General features: G+C 45.0%; 1 pseudogene across 1 annotated transcript; it reads right to left on the bottom strand.

Moving 5' to 3' along the window:
- Nucleotides 1-663: 663 nt before the first annotated feature.
- Nucleotides 664-2,625, bottom strand: LOC125547111 (glutamate dehydrogenase 1, mitochondrial pseudogene; annotated as a pseudogene). Its single transcript, XR_015599369.1, has 3 exons — nucleotides 2,448-2,625; nucleotides 962-1,212; nucleotides 664-805 (listed from the first exon to the last, which is right to left on the bottom strand). The product of XR_015599369.1 is annotated as a glutamate dehydrogenase 1, mitochondrial pseudogene (transcript).
- Nucleotides 2,626-8,923: the final 6,298 nt, after the last annotated feature.

Raw genomic sequence — 8,923 nt, forward strand, 5'->3', positions numbered from 1 at the left:
TGCGACCTTGATGACTGTCAAGGCGAGCATGCACCCGAGTGCCACCCCGACTGTCGACATGGCTCGTGCCTGCTGAGTTGGGCTGTGTGCTGAATATAGTGGATTTGTCATTGAAGCTCCGGCCCTTATCAATCTAACAAAGCATTGGAAGCAAAAAAAACTAATCAGCAACTGCAGAATCAGTCATGACCTGTTTTACAGAATACAGATATCACAGACTAGCAAATAATCAAGTCAATTAATAATATTTATAAAATCTTAGACAAAAGGGAGTTGCCCACCTACTCCATTAAGCATAAGGAAGCAACATTCAGAATTTAGTTACATGTCCACTGTATAAAGCTCATGTGCTTCGTCAGATACTTTTACAGATTCAAACTAGTAACCAGAACTGAAGAGTAATGCAAAGCCGTGAACTTGCAAGGAATAAGGTAGAGTAAGAGATATGGACCTGTGACGGTGCTGCGCCGGGCTCTCCACAGATCCGGCCTGGATTACGCCGATGGCAGCGTGATCCGGCAAGGTCAAGTGCCTCTTGGACGCCCAGCAGCCCACTCGAAGCAGCTCACCATCACTCCGCCGGAGTTGGCCATGATGTCCGGTAGGATCAGCACGCCCTTCTTTGCCAGAATCTGCACCACAAACATGAACATTTCTCTGCTGTCAGTCAATGTGTGAATGTGTCAACAAATTCAGCATAGTTTTATGGCAAAATGTTGGTGTTCTTGCCTCGTCGGCCTCGGGGTCTGTTGGGTGGTTAACAGCCTCAATGATGTACTTTGCTTTGATGGCATCAGCATTGTCCCTAGTAGAAGAAGATAATTGAACGGACTTTTTATTAACAAAAATGTATTCAGATACACAAAAAATAACAGCCAGGAGGATACTTTAACTGAGCTTCTGAGCAGTAATCTGATAAAGATTGGATGAAGTGAGATGGGACGAGGAAATAGAAGATTACTTGTTTATGACTCCTCCCAGAGCTGCCGGGATGAGCACGTCGCACTCTTCCGTGAGCAGCGAGGTCGGGTCGACGACGTCGCCTCCGTCAAAGCCCTTGATCCCGCGGTTCTCTGCCGAGTGCTTCATCAGCTTGGCTATGTCAATGCCATTAGAGTTCTTGACAGCCCCTGTGACATCTCTGATGGAGACCACCTTGCCACCAGCTTCAGTGATCAATTGGGCAGCCCAAGAGCCAATATTGCCAAATACCTGAAAAAGGCAAGAAGATAATAATTGCTCATCTGTGCAAATGTAGATGAAGAAACAGAGTTCTGGCCTTGCTCCACAATGTATGGCGCCATTGTACACAACGATTATTACTAGCATTGTGTAGGCATGCTTGTATATATTTGGCAGAATATATTACTTGTGGGTGCTCATTGTGTGCTCCTTTCCCCTTTAATTTCAGCACGTGAGGTGGGAGATTAGAAAGATACTGACATATCAAGCACAGAACTTTGCAATTGCCACTGATGGTGTCTCCATTGTAAGCCTAAGCTTTGACAAGATGCTTGTCTCTAAATTATAAATGGGAAACATCTTAGCTTTGCGTGAAAATTAAAGAGACTGGCAAAAATTTCTCTGGCATTTTAAATGCGCAAAAGACCGAAGAAAAAGCAAATAATCTTACTGAGTTCAGATAAAACAGATAATTACCTTAAGAAGAGTTCAATTGCAATTATCTAGTTGGATAAAGTTTAATTTATGCTAAAGGCCTTGTGAATGATACTACTTAAGATTTGCATGCTAGATCATGGCTCTTACTCCTAAAATCATTGGCAAGTGCTGATAACAAAATAAAAATGTTCTTACTTGCTACCATTAAAAAAAGGATTTGTGTACAAGATTTTGATCTTAATGCCTGTTCTTCATTTCTACAAGCTTATATGGTACATAAAAATTCAAAACAAGAGGAGTATAGCTAACCTGAAACTGTTATAGATCAATTCAAGAATCATATTCTTTTCTTAGAGATAAGGGGCACACCCCTTGGTTTCATTTTATTTGAATGCAAGCACAAGTGCACAAGCAGTGTGATTTCTCGGATGCCAGCACAGGTGCAACCATCAGACTCCAAAAACAATTGAAAAAATTATAGTGACAACCACAGGTCGGCCAGAGTACAATCAGAATCATCAGCCAAATAAATGTCATCGAACAGGAGCGTTTGAAGATAGAGCATCAGGAAAGATGGAAAATCACAACATGAGTCCTTCGCAAAGATAGGACATCGTTACCACTGACGCAGGGCATCAAACTTGCTTGCAGTTAAGAATCATTGAATCAAAATAAAAGTGTATATCTATAATTGAAGTTCACACACACTACAGTTACATGTATCAGGATAACTGCATTGCTCCCCATGTGCATCAATCGACAAAGCACAAATCAAATCAATACATGTCGGGATCAACATAGGGGATGAAGGGGGGGGGCGTACGTACCATGTCGGGCAGGATAACCTGCAGTCCGGCGGGGCCGGTGTCAACCTGGGCGACCTCGACCAGCAGCGGCGACTGCAGTGTTGGTAAGGTCGACGACTAGATGCAGGAGTTGGGGACGACCTCGTCCGGGCACGGCTGCTCCCCCTCCTTCCGGTGACGCCGCTGAAGATGCCGCCGCCACGACCACCCGCCTCCTCCGCTGAATGCCGCCGCCGCTGCTGAACATGGACGCCGATCTGGTCGATGACTCAGTGAGGAGCGGGGAGGAGAAGGCGCAGGAGAAGCGGCTGAGCCGGCGGCGCAGCGACCGGCAGAGGAGGAGGGGCGGGGGGGGGGGGGGGGGGGGGGGAAGAAGCGTGCGGCGGCGCAGCGACACGGCAGAGGAGGAGGCGCGGAGAGGGGATCGACAGAGGGGGAAGAAGCGTGCGTGGCTAGGTTTCTTTTTCCTTTTCTCCCAGCGCTGCACACTAAATTGGACGAATCTACCCTTTTGAAAAATGATTAGCCCCACCATAATCTTGTAATGGTCCCACAGTTATTTGTAATTTCATGTAATTTTACTCTCGTAACTCCTCGTAACTCCTATTTCTCCACCGTTTGATTGTAGTGAATGGACGGCCCCTAAATTCGCCAATCATTGTAACAGTTGTATATTTTTTGACATGAAACATTGTTTACTACGGAGGGAGTAGTTACGAAAATAGAAATTGTTTACTGTGGAGTCCTGTCCTTGATAAATAAACTGCGAGTGTCCCGATGAGTGTACGTAGCGTTACAAAGGAAGGTTACAACCGCATAGGGGACAGGCTAAAACCAAAGACTGGAACGCCGGTCAAGAAGCTTAAGCTAGGAGCTGCTCTACAAAGAGCCGGATTGACCCCTAAACGAAAGCTGAAAGACCACACAGCTCTTCCCGTGAGCTAAACGCCCTGTTTGGACCTATAGGTTAAAGTTAGTTTGGCTTAGTTTGGACTCAACTAATTCAAATATATTCAAACAGGAGGGTTAGTTTGGGTTAGATGCATCTAACCCATGCAAAAAATCTAACCCATCCAAGAGGTGTTTATTTGGGTTACTTTTTCTCGGGATCACTAAAAACACATTTTTCTCTCGCTCTCTCTGCAACCCTCCCCCCCCCCCCCCCCCCCCCCCCTCCACTTTCTCGAAGCTTTTCGTCCTCTTCTTTCCTCCCTCTCGCACCGTTCGTGAAGGCGCCTTGACGTATCCGCGCTCTATCTAACCCTATCATCCAAACACCTTTTTGGCTAGAGTTAGTTCAGGGTTAGAATCTAACTCTAACCTTTAACTGAGTTAGAGTATCCAAACAGGGCCAATGACATCAGACTTCAGAAGAATATATATCAGCAGGCCAAATGCACTTGATTTGACTGAGATTTTGAAGTAGGTCCATGCATGATCCAAACACCTTCTTGACCACCTTATCTTCTTGACTGGACCGGTCTCCTCCCTGCGCGCGCATGCATGCGTGACTGTCAGCATGTTCGTCAGTTTTGCCTTTGAATTGCTCGGCCGGTCAAGTTGGGTGCCACGTCTTTGTACACTTGTGGACTGGACGCTTCCTTATCTTCAGCATGATGTACGCTCAAAACAAAATGGATTGTTCGTTCGAGCTCGTAGCAGCCCACGTACACTACGTACCTGCCGTTGACCCAGCGGGCGTGTACTTACAATCTTATCCATCCAATATTGTACGTACCCTCTCTGCTTGTATATTGTATTCATGATGGTCCAAAATAATGCTGATTTAAATACTTGTCAATGCAAATTCAAAACGCGCTCAAAATGGCGGGACAGGTGCGCAAGCAGTCATGGGCGATCTAAGCAGTGACGATGGTCCCACAGATTGCAACGCGGGGCAAAAGATCAGGGGGCGTGTTGGGAAGGATGGTCAAAGGTCGCTTTATCATTTTTCTTGTCATGATTAATATTTTGGTGTTCGTCTGAATGGTTATTTTAGCATGCCAATGCACATTTGCCCACTCTAAATTTTTTTGTTGGCGAACTTGACCAAAATTTGAACAACACAATAACATGGCAAACAAGGTTTATTTATTTTTGCTCAAATCCGATTTATTTTAGATCAATTGAATTTTAGATACAACCTGGTATTGGGTACCAGAACTCATAGATACAAAAGTGACCCTAAACAAAGGGGATGTTGCAACTATAATTATGTGCCTTGGAATTATTGTCGGAGCCGAAGCTTTGTCGCTGTTGCACTACCATAGCTCTGGCTGACAATGAACAACATCGAGAGATCCAACCACTTAAGTGCCTGCAAAAACCTGTAGAGTAACAAATCTCGTTGAATTGCCACAAATAGTAGAGCATTGCATACAATTGAGATAGGCAACCCCGCCAAACATATCTGCGTCGAAGGGGGGCACCCCAATCTTGGAAGGCATCCGCTGTCGCCAGACCAAGCTGATGATCTTGGTCACAAAGACTTGAAAGAAGAGATTGAAGGAAATACGCCCTAGATGCAATAATAAAGTTATTATTTATTTCCTTATTTCATGATAAATGTTTATTATTCATGCTAGAATTGTATTAACCGGAAACATAATACATGTGTGAATACATAGACAAACAGAGTGTCACTAGTATGCCTCTACTTGACTAGCTCGTTGAATCAAAGATGGTTAAGTTTCCTAGCCATAGACATGAGTTGTCATTTGATTAACGGGGTCACATCATTAGAGAATGATGTGATTGACTTGACCCATTCCGTTAGCATAGCACTTGGTCATTTAGTTTGTTGCTATTGCTTTCTTCATAACTTATACATGTTCCTGTGACTATGAGATTATGCAACTCCCGTTTACCGGAGGAACATTTTGTGTGCAACCAAACGTCACAACGTAACTGGGTGATTATAAAGGTGCTCTACAGGTGTCTCCGAAGGTACTTGTTGGGTTGGCGTATTTCGAGATTAGGATTTGTCACTCCGATTGTCGGAGAGGTATCTCTGGGCCCACTCGGTAATGCACATCACTTAAGCCTTGCAAGCATTACAACTAATGAGTTAGTTGCGGAATGATGTATTACAGAACGAGCAAAGAGACTTGCCGGTAACGAGATTGAACTAGGTATTGGAATACCGACGATCGAATCTCGGGCAAGTAACATACCGATGACAAAGGGAACAACGTATGTTGTTATGCGGTTTGACCGATAAAGATCTTCGTAGAATATGTAGGAACCAATATGAGCATCCAGGTTCCGCTATTGGTTATTGACCGGAGACGTGTCTCGGTCATGTCTACATAGTTCTCGAACCCGTAGGGTCCGCACGCTTAAAGTTCGGTGACGATCATAATTAGGGTTTTTGTGTTTTGATGTACCGAAGGTTGTTCGGAGTCCCGGATGTGATCACGGACATGACGAGGAGTCTCGAAATGGTCGAGACATAAAGATTGATATATTGGAAGCCTACATTTGGATATCGGAATCGTTCCGGGTGAAATCAGGATTTTACCCGAGTACCGGGGGGTTACCGGAACCCCCGGGGGTTAATGGGCCTACATGGGCCCTAAGGGAGAAGAGGAGGGCCGGACAGGGCAGGCCACGCGCCCCCTCCCCCTAGTCCGAATAGGACAAGGAAGGGGGGGGGCGCCCCTTTCCTCTTTCCCCCTTCCCCTTTCGTTCTCCAACAAGGCAAGAGGGGGAGTCCTACTCCCGATGGGAGTAGGACTCCTCCAGGCGCACCCCTAGGGGCCGGCCGCACCTCCCCCTCCCTCCTTTATATACGGGGGCAGGGGGCACCCCATGACACACAAGTTGATCTTCGTGATCGTTCCTTAGCCGTGTGCGGTGCCCTCTTCCACCATATTCCACCTCGGTCATATCATTGCGGTGCTTAGGCGAAGCCCTACGTCGGTAGAACATCATCACCGTCATCACGCCGTCATGCTGACGAAACTCTCCCTCAACACTCGGCTGGATCGGAGCTCGAGGGACGTCACCGAGTTGAACGTGTGCAGAACTCGGAGGTGCCGTACGTTCGGTACTTGGATCGGTCGGATCGGGAAGATGTACGACTACTTCCTCTACGTTGTGTCAACGCTTCCATTGCCGATCTACGAGCGTACGTAGACAACACTCTCCCCTCTCGTTGCTATGCATCACCATGATCTTGCGTGTGCGTAGGAAAATTTTGAAATTACTACGTTCCCCAACAGTGGCATCCGAGCCAGGTTTTATGCGTTGATGTTATATGCACGAGTAGAACACAAGTGAGTTGTGGGCGATACAAGTCATACTGCTTACCAGCATGTCATACTTTGGTTCGGCGGTATTGTTGGATGAAGCGGCCCGGACCGACATTACGCGTACGCTTACGCGAGACTGGTTCTACCGACGTGCTTTGCACACAGGTGGTTGGCGGGTGTCAGTTTCTCAAATTTTAGTTGAATCGAGTGTGGCTACGCCCGGTCCTTGCGAAGGTTAAAACAACACCAACTTGACAAACTATCGTTGTGGTTTTGATGCATAGGTAAGAACGGTTCTTGCTAAGCCTGTAGCAGCCACGTAAAACTTGCAACAACAAAGTAGAGGACGTCTAACTTGTTTTTGCAGGGCATGTTGTGATGTGATATGGTCAAGACATGATGCTAAATTTTATTGTATGAGATGATCATGTTTTGTAACCGAGTTATCGGCAACTGGCAGGAGCCATATGGTTGTCGCTTTATTGTATGCAATGCAATCACGCTGTAATGCTTTACTTTATCACTAAGCGGTAGCGATAGTCGTGTAAGCATAAGATTGGCGAGACGACAACGATGCTACGATGGAGATCAAGGTGTCGCGCCGGTGACGATGGTGATCATGATGGTACTTCGGAGATGGAGATCACAAGTACAAGATGATGATGGCCATATCATATCACTTATATTGATTGCATGTGATGTTTATCTTTTATGCATCTTATCTTGCTTTGATTGACGGTAGCATTATAAGATGATCTCTCACTAAATTTCAAGATAAAAGTGTTCTCCCTGAGTATGCACCGTTGCCAAAGTTCGTCGTGCCCAGACACCACGTGATGATCAGGTGTGATAAGCTCTACGTCCATCTACAACGGGTGCAAGCCAGTTTTGCACACGCAGAATACTCAGGTTAAACTTGACGAGCCTAGCATATGCAGATATGGCCTCGGAACACTGGAGACCGAAAGGTCGAGCGTGAATCATATAGTAGATATGATCAACATAATGATGTTCACCATTGAAAACTACTCCATTTCACGTGATGATCGATTATGGTTTAGTTGATATGGATCACATGGTCACTTAGATGATTAGAGGGATGTCTATCTAAGTGGGAGTTCTTAAGTAATATGATTAATTGAACTTTAATTTATCATGAACTTAGTCCTGGTAGTATTAGTATATCTATGTTGTAGATCAATAGCTCGCATTTAGCTCCTCTGTTTTATTTTTGATATGTTCCTAGAGAAAACTAAGTTGAAAAATGTTAGTAGCAGTGATGCGGATTGGATCCGTGATCTGAGGATTAACCTCATTGCTGCACAGAAGAATTATGTCCTTGATGCACCGCTAGGTGACAGGCCTATTGCAGGAGCAGATGCAGACGTCATGAACGTTTGGCTAGCTTAGTATGATGACTACTTGATAGTTTAGTGCACCATGCTTAACAGCTTAGAATCAGGATTTCAAAGACGTTTTGAACGTCATGGACCATATGAGATGTTCCAGGAGTTGAAGTTAATATTTGAAGCAAATACCCGAGTTGAGAGATATGAAGTCTCCAACAAGTTCTATAGCTAAAAGGTGGAGGAGAATAGCTCAAGCAGTGAGCATATGCTCAGATTGTCTGGGTACTACAATCGCTTGAATCAAGTGGGAGTTAATCTTCCAGATAAAATAGTGATTGACAGAATTCTCTAGTCACCATCACCAAGTTAGTAGAACTTCGTGATGAACTATAGTATGCAAGGGATGACGTAAATGATTCCCGAGTTTTTTCATGATGATGAAATCGATGAAGGTAGAAATCAAGAAAGAGAATCAAGTGTTGATGGTTAACAAGACCACTAGTTTCAAGAAAAGGGAAAGGGAAGAAAGGGGAACTTCAAGAAGAATGGCGAGCAAGTTGCTGCTCAAGTGAAAAACCCAAGTCTGGACCTAAGACTGAAACTGAGTGCTTCTACTGCAAAGGGACTGGTCACTGGAAGCGGAACTACCCCAAGTAATTGGCGGATAAGAAGGATGGCAAAGTGAACATAGGTATATTTGATATACATGTTATTGATGTGTACTTTACTAGTGTTTATAGCAACCCCTCAGTATTTGATACTAGTTCAGTTGCTAAGAATAGTAACTCGAAACGGGAGTTGCAGAATGCACAGAGACTAGTTAAGGGTGAAGTGACGATGTGTATTAGAAATGGTTCCAAGATTGATATGATCATCATCGCACACTCCCTATACT

The sequence above is a fragment of the Triticum urartu genome, chromosome 3A, assembly GCF_056163025.1.
Source record: "Triticum urartu cultivar PI428250 chromosome 3A, HENAU_Tu73, whole genome shotgun sequence".
NCBI lineage: Eukaryota > Viridiplantae > Streptophyta > Magnoliopsida > Poales > Poaceae > Triticum > Triticum urartu.